The 16,313-nt window shown below is 36.1% G+C and overlaps 1 protein-coding gene across 2 annotated transcripts in view; it reads right to left on the reverse strand.

Moving 5' to 3' along the window:
• Positions 1 to 16,313, reverse strand: part of spata17 (spermatogenesis associated 17) — a 342,383-nt gene that overhangs the window by 265,018 nt on the left and 61,052 nt on the right. The gene's annotated exons all lie outside the window — the stretch shown is intronic.

A 16,313-nucleotide genomic window follows, 5' to 3' on the forward strand; every position in this document is an offset into this window, starting at 1 on the left:
AATCTGCACTCGCTGTTTTAAAAAAAAACACACCTGGGTTCATGCTGTACGTTCAAGCTAAAACTGAACTCAATAAAGCTGTTGAATTCTCAGGAGTGACCCTGTTAATAGCTTCCTTCTGACCTCTCTGCATCAAGTTCTACTTCTGGCTAGTATACTGATCACACAGTGGGGCAAATGAGCTGTGAAAACACTGATATTTTTAAGTATAAAATTCTGGTTGTCGTGAAAGAGAAAATAAGTTATGCAGGCGACACACTTTTGGCACTTTAAGTCCCCCTCCATCAGAGGAATTCATGCATGAACTAGAATATTAATTGCACCAGGTCAAGCATATCTGCAAACGTGCCTTTTGTTGGCCAGTCATCCATTGAATAGCATTTAAATTCTGGACCCTTTTGCAAAGCTATCAATCCATCAGTCAGCTTCCTCCCCAATCTAGATGTTTTTCATATAGGCCTTTTATAATTAGGGCCACAGGGGATGGCAAGAAAAGGCACAAGAAGTTTAATGACCGTAAAGAAGAGCATGAAGGAGATCAGTGAATGAAGTATTTGCCTGAGATAGGATTGCTGAATCAACACTGACCAACATACTTCATCATAATTATCAAGACATGCAACTGCCACGAGATTTATAAAAATCGCACTCAGCAAATAATTGACCTGATGTTAAGAAAAAGGTGGATTGTTAGCACATTGCCAAATCCAACATGCAATAAGATATTCAAGATTTAATTATTCTCAATGAAAGCTCAAAAGGTAACATTCGACTTGCCAAGTGCACAATTACACTTTTAACTGAATGGTTGTAAACACATTTATGGGTACTCCGGAGAGAACTGAAATTATACATTGCCATGCACGTACATCCTTTCATCACACAAATGCTTTGCGAAGATTAATTAAACAAATATAATAATTAATGCAGAAAGTAATTACCAAAACAAGCCACTTGAGAAGCAGAGATGACCTAATACTAACTATGACTTACTTTTTCAGACTACTAAAGGCACAGTTTGAAACACAGAGATAAACCAAACATTTCCCCCAAAAACCTGAAAACTAAACCAAACTTGCACTGAAATATAAAACATAACAATCACAAGTAACTTTTGTATTTTAAACATAAGTATGCATACTGGAAGAGGAAATTAATTTTAGAACTAGTCAAACTTCTAAATGATACTTAAATGTTTTATTACAAATATTTAACAAATATCTGGAATTATTACAATTAAGTAGAACAGGAGAATCTGCAGCATTTTATAATTGATTCTTTTGGCTAATCTTTGATGAAAACGAAACCGTTTTAGTTTGAATGTGCAATTTACAGAGAAGCAGAATTTGAATGTGCAATCTCAGTTATAAATTTAAAAAAACATTAATTAAGATTCAATTAATAGCCATCATTTTTGTCATCCTCTTTAATCTATAATAAAAAAGTTATTCTTAGCATTTCATCAATTCCTTTACAATATGCTAAATAATAATTAAACTAAAGGTATAACATTTCTACCATAACTTTTGTTTTGTTTTCTGAGATAAATAACAGTAAGTTGAGTATCATAAACTATATGCTCTTTTTGCTGTTACATTTTTCATTTAAACATTAATGCATTTTTATGTTTAATTTTGCATTTCTTTACTGCTGTTTCAGATTTAATTCTTTGTTTTCATTAATGATATTTTGTTGTTGGAGAGTGCACAAATTCTTTATAGTGATTCAAATTACATACAACATTTATGTAGTTTTTTTCTGAACTTTAAAGTATGTATTATAACACAAATAAAAGGGACAACTTCATGACATTGGCAAAACAATACAAATAGTTAATTTTGGAAGATTACTAAATGTAAATTCACACAAGTTGAAGTACTCCCAATAATTATACTGTGGGCATTTTCTAGCAAAGACTTTACATAGCAAATGTAAAGTATTACATTCTAAGAATTAAAGTATCTAATTATACTGAAATAATTTAAATTAGGAGCAATTTCAGTCATTTGTATTTAATTGCAATATCTTCTTGAAAACCATTTAATTTTCGCTATGATCAGTTATTTTTGAGAACTTTAAAAATTATCAGTGAAAATAATTATATCATAAACTGATTTAGAATTAACATTTGACTAAACTTAAACTACAGAAAATGGATATTGTAAATTTGAATGTTATATTTGGAAGCATTCTGCCACAAATTATTTTAACAGGTTGACGAGCAGGAATTATTGTGTTATTACAATTTTTATTCTACAACAAATTAGCCTTGATTACAACTTGTTCGAAATTCAATGAGAAAACTGTTAACAGACACAATTAATTGCCTTCAATGAGCAGCATTCAAAACTGACTATATGATTGAGGTGCCTATCTTTACAATACACCTGTTCAAATACATACTACCTATTGCACACAATACCTTGTAGTCTGCAATTCAACAAACAACTCTATGTGCTAATTTTCGAAGCTCTAAGAATGCATTTAAAGGATAATTGGCTTGTCATATGATGATAATTTGCAAATGAGGATTTTTGGCTTTTTAAAGCACTATTCATGCTGGTGTAATTTAAGGCACTGTAAAATAAAGACACGTGCTGCTGTGGTTGTACATCAGACACGCCTGACTTCACATCTAAGTCCAAAATATTACAGGTCAGCTGTTGCTGTGTATACAATTAAAGTAATTGTTCCATAAGAGATGCATGGGTTTAATAAAAGCTGTAAGAATACCCGAGATGATAGCACAAGGGTAAATACATTATCTTAGTTCTATACTACATGTGAAATAATTCAGTTCCTATACAAAGAATGATTGTATACATCACTCCTTTAAGTAGTTTGTGTGTTGGCTTTAAAGGAATATATTTAATGACTTTTTTTTCCCTATTTTGAATCTGCAAATTATTCTAATGCTCACTCAAAGTGTTAAGTATAGCCGCAATTTGGGAATGACAGAGTGGAAGTCAATGTGCACCTTTTAGTAGATTTTAGCATCAGCTGGGAAGGGTGTTAGATATTTTTGATCCAAGTCTAGAGGATCATTTGGTAAGGAACATGTATTTGAATGGGGCACATTGATTTGATGTCAAGTAATGTTAAGCAATTTGTACACCATTTTGTTCAGAATAAAGTTTTCTGTGAAGGAGACTAGTGTTCGGCAAAATAATTCGCCACCATGACTTTATGCAAGGTTATACAAAAAATTAGTATGTTTTACAGCCTTGTCTCACAAGATGATTGCGCAGTGGTGGTCAACTGTCTGTAAAACAAAATGTGCCTTGGCGCACATTTTCTGCAGCATTTGTTCCAGAAGAAGACACTAGGGAAGGTGAAGTTTTTACTGGGCTCCATTTTCTCTGGGCCTTCTTGGCCAGCTGATCTTTTTGTTCTTCCCACTTCTTGCAAAAAGAACATCAGAGGAATGACTATCAGGTCATTCTGCTTGGCAGTTGTCAATGTCAATATCTTGTATTTTCATATTTCACTTGTAGGTGTTCTTGTCGCAGAAACATGGGCATTCAGGACACCAGTTCACCGACCAGTTCACCATCCAGTAGGTCTTTAGGTATGTAGCCATCACCCACCTCATCAATAGCATTGAATCTAAGCCAATGAAATTAATATGTATCTATTATTTTGGTTATTATATCACTTGCCCTACTGAAGGAATGTCTGAGACAGCAATGGTGCTAACTGTTCAGTCTTTTCTTTGCATAGTATATCATGTCCAGGTCTCATGATACTATAATGTACTGAGTGTGAGTTAAGAAGTAGTAACTTAGTTAATTTTGTCTGCCCCAAAATATTCCACAACATATTTGTAAATCTTTGAGATATTGAAATTAAATAAGCTAGTTTACATCTCAATTTGGAAAGTTTGGGTAAAAAAGGAAACATTAACATTTTTACTGAATCATAATACAAAACTACATTCACAAACACAAATCTATTGTGGAATATCTATTTGATGTTACTTTAGACAACGCAATCAAATCACCATAATAATTACAAATGTGAAACTGAGAATACAGAGTGTGTAAGTATCTCGTACATTAGGTTTTTGCTATCCATCACTGTCAATATTGATTATCTGTTCATTTTAATAAGCTAAACGGAAGGTTTTACAAAATTGAAATCAGCTGCTTAAAAAGCTGTAAACATTCAAAATACTAAGCATTTGAGCTGTTAATAAGATCTGAACTTTACTGAATTCTCAAAAAGCCATTAGCTTACATCTAAGGCCAACGTTCCTAGATATTCACTAATGTTAAGAATCTGACCAAAAGATCAACAAGACTGATCATAATTGTAGATGACACACAATGTCAATCAGACGTAAAACTCCTGTCTGCAAACTGGAAAGCTCTTGCCAAGTATTGTAAGAGATATTTTTAGAAGCTTCAAATATTTTAATATAACCTATACCAAAGCCAATGAAGATTTGATCATTTATACAGTGGTAGTTAGGCAGTAACAAAGCTTTACACTAAACATAACTATAGGTCTAAGCAAGAAATACTTTGAAGTATCACATTTTCGTTAAATCTCCATCATTTTTACTATCTCATAAGGAAATTATATGTAAAGATATACCTCTTTCAGAATGCAAACATAATTACTTTTCTAAACTGATGGCATTATATATTATATATATATATTACTATGCCCATCTTGCAGAATTTGCAGCATCTTCTTTTGGCTTCTCCTACTGTACTTGCGGTCACCACTGGTTATTCACACTTCTCCATCTCCTCCTTGCAACCACCCAACTCTCTTTCAGAGTCCTGCTATATTTAAATCGCTCATTACCATGTGCTTTTCAAGCTAGTCTTTGGCCTTCCTCTTCTGCTTCCTGGTAGTCTGATTATACACCTCATCACATCTGCTGTCTCTCCATAACAGCTGATCATACCACTTCAGCTCCTTTCTTTAATGCTCCCAGTCTTTATGAGTCCCTGAGCTGTTGGTTCATGATGTTGCCCTTTCTCAATGCTTTACACACCCATCTTAGTATTCACATCAAGTCATTGTTCCTTTCTTCTTGATTTTGCCCATATTTCTGCACAATTAAACAAGTTGGTATCACTACTGTTGTAAGTTTCAGTGATATTTTTCTATTACACGATACTCCACTACACTTATTCCAATTACTCTAATCACAGCTAATCCTTTACTTAATTTCCACTTCTCTGAATTCCATCTTCTACCATCACTGACCATAGGTACTTTCAACTGTTAACTTTCTCCAAGTCTTCAGCCATAATTGTTTCAACCTACATACTGATCCTCTTTTGTAGATTCAGACTGGCAATCCATAAATTATTCAATTGAAAATTGATTTACATTAGAATATTGCATGATACTCTGATTCCTGAACTTGGCCATTTTTGAATTTCACATTTGAGCATCTCTGGAAGGTAAGACATCAGTTAAATACAGAATAAATTTCAACGAGGATATGACAGAATAACCTGTTGACAATCACTGTAGATGCCGACTGTGTATATGAAATAAACCACTTGAGTAAGTTAGGAAAGCAGTCAATGTAAGTGAAATTTCACTCCAACAGTCATGTTATTGAATGAGAAATCCACTTGTGTCAATGATAACAGTTTGGAGATAGCAATAGAGTCTTTTTAAACCTAAAGAAATACTTCTAGCAGACAGACCTGTCTTCTAACTAAGTTTAAAAGCACTCTCAAGTGCATAATTAAACTACTTTGCTTCTTTTTTTTCTGATTTCAGATGCAATCATGGTTTGTTTAATTTCACAGAATTTTTCAAGTAAGTGTCATTAGATCATTGCTATGGTTGGCCTGTAACACAATTTAGTTTAGCACTGCAAATATACACTTTCCACCAGTGATAATTCAACAGTAAACAGGATTATAAATGATTAGGATGCGAGCATTAGAAGTACAGTTAATGACTTTGCTATTGATACCAGAATTGGAGGTGTAGTGGACAGCAAAGAAGGTTACCTCAGATTACAACAGGATCTTGATCAGATAGGCCAATGGACTGAGAAGTAGCAGATGGAGTTTAATTCAGATAAATGCGAGGTGCTGCATTTTGGGAAAGCAAATCTTAGCAGGACTTTTAAACTGTGTAAAGTCCTATGGAGTGTTGATGAACAAAGAGACCTTGGAGTGCAGGTTCATAGCTCCTTGAAAGTGGAGTCGCAGGTAGATAGGGTAGTGAAGAAAGCGTTTGGTATGCTTTCCTTTATTGGTCAGAGTACTGAGTACAGGAGTTGGGAGGTCATGTTGCGGACATTGGTTAGCCCACTGTTGGAAGATTGCGTGCAATTCTGGTCTCCTTCCTATTGGAAAGATGTTGTGAAACTTGAAAGGGTTCAGAAAAAATTTACAAGGATGTTGCCAGGGTTGGAGGATTTAAGCTATAGGGAGAGGCTGAACAGGCTGGGGCTGTTTTCCCTGGAGCATCGGAGGCTGAGGGGTGACCTTATAGAGGTTTACAAAATTATGAGGGGCATGGATAGGATAAATAGACAAAGTCTTTTCCCTGGGGTCGGGGAGTCCAGAACCAAAGGGCATAGGTTTAGAGTGAGAGGGGAAAGATATAAACGAGACTCTATTCGATTCGATTCGATTCCCTACAGCGTGGAAACAGGCCCTTCGGCCCAACAAGTCCACACCGACCATCCGAAGAGCAACCCACCCGGACCCATTCCCATACATTTATTCCTGACTAATGCACCTAACACTACGGGCAATTTAGCATGGCCATTTCACCTAACATGCACATCTTTGGACTGTGGGACAAAACCGGAGCACCCGGAGAAAAATGTACAAACTCCACACAGACAGTTGCGGGTATTGAATCCGGGTCCCTGGCGCTGTGAGGCAGCAGTGCTAACCACTGAGCCACCCCTAAGGGGCAACTTTTTCACACAGAGGGTGGTACGTGTATGGAATGAGCTGCCAGAGGTGGTGGTGGAGGCTGGTACAATTGCAACATTTAAAAGGCATTTGGATGGGTATATGAATAGGAAGGGTTTGGAGCGATACGGACTGGCTGCTGACAGGTGGAACTAGATTGGGTTGGGATATCTGGTCAGCATGGATGGGTTGGACCGAAGGTCTGTTTCCGTGCTGTACATCTCGATGACTGTGACTCTATAACTCCAGTATGTTCCTTCCTCCAATCCCTTTCCCCACTGATCCAGACCAAATATGAGCTAATTTAGCACAATGCAGAATTGAAATTTAAAATCTTTCTTTAAACACTGATTATCACATGATCAGACTTATTTACATAATATACCATGAGCTGAGTTCTGCAAAACAAACTAAAGAGGTACAAATAATGCCATTCATGACATTTCACGTTTTGGCATGTGCCACAACCGAGATTATGTTTTTATGAATCGTATAACAATATCTTGGCTCATTAACATAAATGGAGCACAATTTTGTTTAAAAAATGAATTACATTTCTAAATTAGTTGCAATTATCTCTGGCTGAGTTGGAGATTAACATTTTTCAGTTATGAAATTGCAGAAATATTCTTGATATGCACAAACCATATTAAATTGCTTTGTTGCAAACAGTTGACTTCTCTTTCATATTCTGTCTTATGAACTTATTTTCCTCTCCCAAAGAAAAATGTCAAAAATTTGTGAAAAGATCATCCAACTGCATTCACAAGGGAATAACTGAAATGAGTTCAAGCCCAGCAATTGACAGAATAATAATGAAGACCCATTAAGGAATTTATAATTCAAAGTCAGATCATATGTGCATGAAATGGCACACACATAAAATATGTTTCAGTGAAGAACCAGCTTGTTTCCAATGAGTGAATAGAATCCAAAAATCGATTGTTGAACAAGGCATGCTGATTTCAACAATCAATCCGACAGTGGCCATTCAGTTGAAAAAAACTGGTTCATTAAGGCAGGAGGCATAATGGCTTATTTGTACACAGTATCAGTATTTCCAATAATAATGTTAAAAAGAGAAAAGCACAGAAACATCACATTCATTTTAGCTTTCCTCGCAATTAACTCCAGAAATCAAATGTGGTAAAATACAAAAATAAAATCCACTGTAAGATTGCATTATTTTCTAATGCTTTTTAAGCTATATTAATGACAAATATTCTCCTTTCTCAAAATGTTTCTTTTATCCCTCTTCTTCCTGGAAGGTTCACATGTACAGTTGCTTGATTCTGGAGCCCCATAGTGCATAATGCAAATGGTCCTTTCTCATGTAAAGACTTAACTGAATTACATTATCAGATAAATTCATTTTTCCACTTGTGATGCAGAAGGTCATCAAACTTGCCAGTATACAAGAGTTTCAGCGCTGGAATCTAGCTTAGCATTCACACCCAACCCACTCTGTATTGTGAAGACTGCCAGTGCACTAAAAAACTGTAATAATTTTATGATAGTCATCCTAATAATGTTATATTGATGTTACAGCCATATGGCTGTGCTCACCTTGGCATTTTTTAGGCTGTTAATTAGTTTGTGAATTGTTTCATTCTTCCATATTATTTTCCATGGGAAGAATAGAAAGATATAACTACTTGATTTTACAAGTTATGCAAACAAGCTGAATCAGTTTTCACTTCGCATTCACACATAATCATTATTTTATGGTTTCTGCTGGAAGTGAAGAACAGCATGAGCTGCAGCTGAAATAAAAACAAAGTGCTCGAGAAATTCAGCAGGTCTGGCAGCATCTGTGGAGAGAGAAACAAAGTTAATGTTGTAATCCTTTATAACTCTTTTTTCGAACTTGTAAGGAAGCTATTTCATTTTTCCACTTGAGGTGGAAGGTACAAACTTGTTCCAGATAATTCTCTTAGGAGCACTCAGGCTTTAATAGAACTGGTCAAATCAACGTTGTAAATATATAACTGGATTTTTTTTCGTCTAAGTTAGAAATCAACATTCTATACAATGCTTATGTGTCATTGCTATTTTTAAAACTCTAGCTGGTTTATGTACAAAGAACATCCATATATAAAAACTGGAGTGGATACCTGAAATATCTGGATTTAAAATAAATCTCCAAGTAAAATATCATGCTGCAGTACTTTTAAAAGCATTCCTCATTCATGAAGTAAAATTATAACCTGCATATTCTGTTTGTGGAAACCAGTTTGTCAAGCTAAATTAAAATGTTCAACACAGTTATTAACCTAGAACAATCTGATCCAGTTAAGTGTTCATGTATACAAGCTGGCAACAAAAAATCTGTGCAAAACACAGATTTTCAAAATTGTGGTGGGAATCATGCCTGAATTCATGTGTCCATAATCAAAAATGTTTTTGATATCCTAATAATATCCCTTGTGGTGGAGGTAGCATTCCTCTTGAGTAGATTGAGTAGATTGAAGACCTGTGACCATGAGAAAGAGAAAGAAAGAAAAATCCCAGCACCTTTGGATGAAAGTGAAGTATTGCCTTCCTTTATGCCAGATTGGGTAAGTGGAACAGCTACCTGAGCGTGAAATTTACTTAACTGTCTAGTCAAGGCCAATTTATATCATAATAGTAGCCACAGAATCAGAAGGAGGATAAATTACTTATGAAGCAGAAAGCAGCCATTGACCTGCTTGAGACTGAAGTGAAGTATTGCAGTGCGGCCAAACCTGCTTCTAGTTTCAACCTAAATGGAAACTGAATTGAAATGGTATCAAAATTTCTTGTCTCAACCTCAGCAAGAGAGGCATTGTCAATTTAAATTATAGAAATTTTCCAAAATACCGCTGTAAAAATCCCAATATCAGATTGTGACTACTTGCACTGATCTTAGGTAGATGGTTTAGGAAATTTCATGCTCAGAAGTTTGATTATAATTAAATCTATTTTTAGACTAATGTGTCCAAGACAAGTATTTGAAACTTAAATAAGGGCAATTATGACTCCTTGAAAGCAGTGCCAAAGTGAACTGGCCAATTAGGTTCAGGGTTAGGTCCATAGAGATGCAACAGCATACATTTAAGGAGACATTTCAGAACATGCAAAAATAGAAACATTCGAACAAGCAAAAAAACTTTTAAGAGGATCTACCATGGATGGTTTAAATAAAAATGTTAAAGGTAATATCAGACTTAAAGTAAAAACAAATAATTACACAATGATAGGATAAGTCGTAAGATTGGATAGCATTTTTTTTAAAAAGCAAAGAATGACTAAAAAGTTAATGAGAAGAGAAAAATTAGAGTATGGTTGACTGCTCATTAGAAATATAAAAACGGATAGCAAAAAACTATATTTAAAAAGGAAAGAGGTAACAAAGTGAGCATTGGTTCTTCAGAATATGAGTAAGGGGCATTAATAATAGAAAATAAAGCAATGGCAGATAGCTGCACAGTCTTCATTATAGAGGATACAATTAACATCTCAGAAATAGAAAATGGAAGGGAGGGAAGAAATTTAATAACCAGGGAAGAGGTATTGAACAAATTGTTGCAGCTGTAAGTTGATGAGTGCCTGGATCCTCATGAACTTTGTCTCACAGAATTAACGGAAAGGTCAGTTGATGCATTTTTTAAAAACTATCTAAAACTCCATAGATTCTGGGAAGATTCCATTAGATTGGAAAATGGTGGAGGTAACTGCTTTATTCAAAAAAAAAGGAAAGGGGATGGGAAGACATTAGAAATTATTTTTAGAAAGTCCATTATTTTCCAGTTCCTCTCATTTTCAAAGAAATCATACTGGACTCAAAACATTAACTCTATTTCTCTGTGCACATATGCTGCCAGACTGGTTTCGTTTCTCTGACACTTCGAGTTTTTATTTCCAATTTTCAGCAACCATAATGGTATGCCACCAGTGCTGGTTCTCAATTTTTTAACATTTATCTCACTGATTTGGATGAAGATGATGGCTTAACTGCTAAAATTCCTGATGATACAAATGTAGGTAGGCAAGAAAGTAGTGAAGACAACATAAGGAGGTTACAAAAGAACATGGAGAGGTTAAGAAAATGAGTAAATGGGAGTATAATGTGAAAAATGTGAGATTGTCCATTTTGTCAGGAAGAATTAAAAAGCATAGTATCTAAAAGGTAAGACAGTGTAGAGCTGCAAGATGCAGAGGGATCTTAGTGTCTTAATGGATGGATTGCCAACCCGGTTAGTAATTAAGTACAGCAAATAATTCAGAAAGCTAATAGAATGTTATTGTTTATTGCAAAATGAATTGGGGACCTAGGCTTGAATCCTGCCATAGCAGATGGTAGAATTTGAATTCAAATTAATATCTGGAATTGGGAATCGAATGATGACCATGAATCCATTGCCTGATTGTTGGAAAAACCCACCTGGTTCATGAATGTCTTTAGGGAGGGAAACTGCCATCCTTATCTGGTCTGGCCGACATGCGACTCCAGACCCACAGCAAAAATGGTTGACTCTCACCTGCCCTCTGGGCAATTAGGAATGGGCAATAAATGCTGCCTAGCCAATGACACCTTCAGCCCGTAGATGAATAAAGGAAAAAGGAAGTACAGGAGTAAGGAAATTATGCTTTAGCGATATAAGACATTAGTGAGGCCACCTTTATATATGGTGTTAGTTGCTTTATTTAAGGAAGAACGCAAATACATTGGAGGCAGTTCAGAGAATGTCCACTAGACTAATTCCTGCAAAGGGTGGGTTGTTTTACGAGAAAGTTTGGACAAGCCTGTCTTCTATTGTGGGCGGCACGGTGGCACAGTGGTTAGCACTGCTGCCTCACAGCGCCAGAGACCCGGGTTCATTTCCCGCCTCAGGCGACTGACTGTGTGGAGTTTGCACGTTCTCCCAGTGTCTGCGTGGGTTTCCTCCGGGTGCTCCGGTTTCCTCCCACAGTCCAAAGATGTGCAGGTTAGGTGAATTGGCCATGCTAAATTGCCCGTAGTGTTAGGTAAAAGGTAAATGTAGGGGTATGGGTGGGTTGCGCTTCGGTGGGGCGGTGTGGACTTGTTGGGCCAAAGGGCCTGTTTCCACACTGTAAGTAATCTAATCTATTTGTTAACATTTAGAGAGTAAGACATGGCTTGGTTGAAGTTAGATATGGTGCATGTGAAAAGGATGTTTTCTCTTGTGAGATAACTTATTCGAAGGGGTCAATTTCTAAAAAATAAAAGGTCACCCATCCAATGCACGTGAGGAGTTTTTTTTCTAACAGAGGTTTAAGAGTTTTCAGAATACTCTTCCTCAAAAGCCAATGGAAGCCATATATTCAAAAAATTTGAAGGAATAGATAAATAGACTTTTCCATAGATTTACACAGCATAGAAAACGTCCTTCAGTCCTTTGAATCTGCATTGATATAACTAGACTAAAAGTGCGCTAATTCCAATTTCCTGCACTTGTCCCCCATCCTTGAATTATATTTGAAGAGCTAATTCAAATATTCGTTAAAAGGTTATAAGGTTTCCTACCTCCACTACCTTCCCAGGTAGTGCATTCCATATTCCCACTACCCGCTGAATGAAAAAAAAACTTTTTCCCAAATCCCCTCGGAATCTCCTGCCCCTTACCCCAAAACTGTGCCTTCTCATAATTGACACCTCAACCAAGGGGAATAACTGCTCTCTATTCATCATGTCCATCCCCTCATAATTTAATACACCTCAATCATGTCCCCCTCAGTCTTCTCAGCTCTAAAGAAAATAATCCAAGTCAATCTAGTCTCTTCTTACAGCTCAATTTCTCCATCCCAGGCAACATTATGAATGTCCCCTTACCACCCTCCTTCCCCCCCCCCCCCGGCCCTCGCCCACGCAGTGTTCTGTCATTCATTAAATGTTCTGCCTTGAAATACCATTTGTTACTGGTCTGCCTATCTGATCAACCCATCTATATCTTCCTATAACCGCAACCATCTTCTGTGCTATTAACCACTCTACCAATCTTGGTGCCATCTGCAAATTTGCTTAATATGCCCCTCCACATTTTTATCTATATCATTTATGTATATAATAAACAATAAGGTTCCAGTACTGAGCCAAGTGGTATACCACTGGACACAAGCCTCCAGTCACTCGAACAGCCTTTTACCACTACCCCTTGTGTTCTATTCCTAAGCCAGTTTTTCTCCATCCCATCCGGCTTTAAACTTCTCATTTAGTCTCCCATGTGTGACCTTGTTAAAAGCTTTGCTAAAATCCACATAAACTACAACAACTGAACTTCCCTCATCCGCACAAATGATCACATTTTCAAAGGTTCAAACAAATTTGTTAGACATAAACTCCCTCTGACAAAGCCATGTTGACTACCCCTAATTAACCCCATGCCTTTCCAAGTGGGTATTAATTCACTTCTTCAGAATTTTCTCCACTAGTTTCCCTATCACTGACATGAGACTCACCATTCTGTAATTTCCTGGTTCATCTCTAGCATCCTTCTTAAAAGGTAGAACTACATTTGCCATCTTCCATTCCTCTGGCACTTCCCCTGTGGCCAGAGGGGAACTAAAAATTTGTGGAAGCAAGGGGGTAAAAGGCTTTTGGAGAATATGGATCAACTGTGACCTAACTGAATGGCATAGCTGCCTTGAAGGGCCAAATGGCCCACTCCTATTTATAATTCACCCATTTATCTTCAGTTGTTTTTGCATCATTTCATTATTGTTATCAGTGGTACCTAGAATAGATTCAAGAAATCTGTAGCCACTACTATATTTAATTGGCTCTAATATATGTTGGGAATGTCTCAAGGTTATGAGACAAATTATATAATTACAACTTCTTTATTCCAGGAGACTGAAGTACACTAACTAAAAATACCCATACATAATGTATCACACTTGTCTTTCTAAAATGATTCTCAAACTGAAAAATCCTTGAATTAAAAATGTACATACTTGCGTCCAAATCCTTCATGGTCTTAGTCACTTTACAGCCTACCAATGATCATCTTTATTCTACCAAATTTTATCTCTCACGTATCCCTAACTTTTGTTGCACTACCATTGATGAATTTGCCTTCAGCCATCTAGATCCTAAGCTCTAAAATTCCCACTCAATACACCTTCATCTCCTTCTACCTTTCAGATGCCCCCGCAAATCTAAATTATTGACCAAATTTCCAAAATGGGTTTGTCTCACATAAATCTTTTTGTCTGATTATCTCCTGAAAACATTTGTTAAAGGTGCACAAATTAAAATGTCATTGTCACCATATTTTGGTATTTGAGGGTTCAGTTAGAGAGGTTATAGCAATTAACAAAAATTTGCATTTGTCATACTTTGAAAATAAAACTTTGTTTGATAGCTCACATGGTTGTGTGGAAGTAGTTCATTTTTATTAAATTTAATAACGTTTAAACTTTGAAACACGCCAACATGATACTGAATTTTATATCTGAGCAGCTTATTCAGCACGTTAATATTTAAAAATGAGTCTGATACCTCTCCTTTGGGAACCAGTATTAAGAATAAAATATGTTCCTTTCCTGGTTTTAGAACACTGTCATGAAATGATAATAGAAGTTTTATCAGTCTATATATATATATAAAACAGACACAAACACACTTGAGGGGCTGTAATGACATAATGCATTGGGACCTTGGGAGAGAGTCTTTGATGTGAAAGTTATAGCCCTTGGACATGATCTTCCTTCACCCAGGTGTCAGGACTGATTGTTTCACAATGACTGTGTAACGTAGCAAAATACATTTATTTTAATAAAAACACATTTCCATAGGAATTACTGAGAATAAGTTATACCAAGCTATTATATGGATTATAATTTGGATTCCTTTCTTTTTGTGGCTAGGTTGAAGAGTGCAAAACTTTAAGAACTGTCAAAAATATACTGAATTGAGCTTTAATAAATCCCTACATTTTGTTACATTGAATGCATGTTTGTGCTTGTGTCTTATTAGAGCTGAAAATATGTTGCTGAAAAGCGCAGCAGGTTAGGCAGCATCCAAGGAGCAGGAGAATCAACGTTTCTGGCATAAGTCCTTCTTCATTTCCTGAAGAAGGGCTTATGCCCGAAACGTCGATTCTCCTGCTCCTTGGATGCTGCCTGACCTGCTGTGCTTTACCAGCAACACATTTTTCAGCTCTGATCTCCAGCATCTGCAGTCCTCACTTTCTCCTGGTGTCTTATTAGTTTTATTGTTTAGTATATTTGGAGAAGTCTCCCTTCCAGTATTTCAGCTTCTTTGAGGTTTTTCATTCTATTGCAGGAGGGCAAAATGGTTCATACTTTCTTCCAATTTAGTCCTATTGCTTATCAGTATGCTATTAATTCAGTCATTCGCATGCTCTGCTGACTTGCTTTCTAACCTTATTTTGAAAATAATGTGCATAATAAAATGATGGCTTTGAAATGCATGTATAAACTGAAAATTATGAAACATCTTTTCAGGACTTTCATTGTGCAATTTCTGAATTTTAAGGATAAAGATACAACAGATGCAAATATATGCAAGTTACTTGCATTTAAAAAATAAGTCTCAACAATCTTACAAAAAATGTCAGTTTTTTAGCTCAATATGGCTTCTATAATAAGTGGGTCAGAATTTCATACTGCATTACTTTTCTAACCATAACAATAGTCTGGCTCACCGATTTCTGATGCAGCACATATTTGCCAGCACACATTCATGAATGGACAAATCATACAAGTGACCCGATTTACATCCCAGCCCTTGCAAGATTATAGTTTTGTTATGTAACCTAGAACATTAATATTAAACTATCTATAAATATCTGTGCTTCTATTACTGGTGCATTATATTTCAAACTATGATTTTTTTAAAATCACAAAATGTACACTTTTATGTGATAATTGAAATATGAGCTCAGCTTCCTGTCCTTATCAACGAATTGACTTCTGTACAACACGTATATGGCAAAGACAAAGCATCAGTAGAATAGCAGATAGACAACAAAAAAGGATTTTGTTGTGCTATTATTATTATTTGAGTTTTCTACCCATTCTGCTAAATACACTATGTAAACAGAGGATGCTTTGTTTGCTTGTAGCAACTCATCAAAAAATTCTTCCAGACATTCCTAGACACATTGATTTTGAAAAGCGGCTGCTTTATGAACCTAAAGCAGCCTTCATAAAACAAGTCTGTCAGATGCAATTAACCTACGCTTCGGAACTCTACCCTGCTGAAACAGTTGCAAAAAAGATAAGACAATTAAAAAAAAGGTTTACCATCTTAGTTTAACAGCTTGTTGGCTGTGCTTGACAATACTACAACACAAAACGAGGCAGTCAAAATGAGTTGTTAGGCTGAGGTTATGCCCTTCCTGTTGTGTTATCTGCCAGCAGATCAAACTGCTGACTTGGGCTCTTTCTGCCAACAATGCT

The sequence above is a fragment of the Chiloscyllium punctatum genome, chromosome 11 (genome assembly GCF_047496795.1).
Source record: "Chiloscyllium punctatum isolate Juve2018m chromosome 11, sChiPun1.3, whole genome shotgun sequence".
Classification (NCBI taxonomy): Eukaryota; Metazoa; Chordata; class Chondrichthyes; order Orectolobiformes; family Hemiscylliidae; genus Chiloscyllium; species Chiloscyllium punctatum.